This window comes from Juglans regia, unplaced genomic scaffold (assembly GCF_001411555.2).
Source record: "Juglans regia cultivar Chandler unplaced genomic scaffold, Walnut 2.0 Scaffold_13880, whole genome shotgun sequence".
NCBI lineage: Eukaryota > Viridiplantae > Streptophyta > Magnoliopsida > Fagales > Juglandaceae > Juglans > Juglans regia.
Window position 1 is genome coordinate 1 of NW_023344319.1, and position 209 is coordinate 209.

The following is a 209-nucleotide window of genomic DNA, read 5'->3' on the forward strand; positions in this document are numbered from 1 at the left end:
GACATCTTTACCATGATACATAACGACTCTCGGCAACGGATATCTCGGCTCTCGCATCGATGAAGAACGTAGCGAAATGCGATACTTGGTGTGAATTGCAGAATGCCGCGAATCATCGAGTCTTTGAACGCAAGTTGCGCCCGAAGCCATTCGGCCGAGGGCACGTCTGCCTGGGTGTCACGCATCGTTGCCCCAACCCCAAACACTTC

At 53.1% G+C, this 209-nt stretch overlaps 1 non-coding gene across 1 annotated transcript; it reads left to right on the top strand.

Moving 5' to 3' along the window:
* The first annotated feature begins 24 nt into the window (after positions 1 to 24).
* On the top strand, positions 25 to 180 carry LOC118345087. The gene has a single exon (XR_004798751.1). It is a non-coding gene; the product is annotated as a 5.8S ribosomal RNA (ribosomal RNA).
* The last annotated feature ends 29 nt before the right edge of the window (positions 181 to 209 follow it).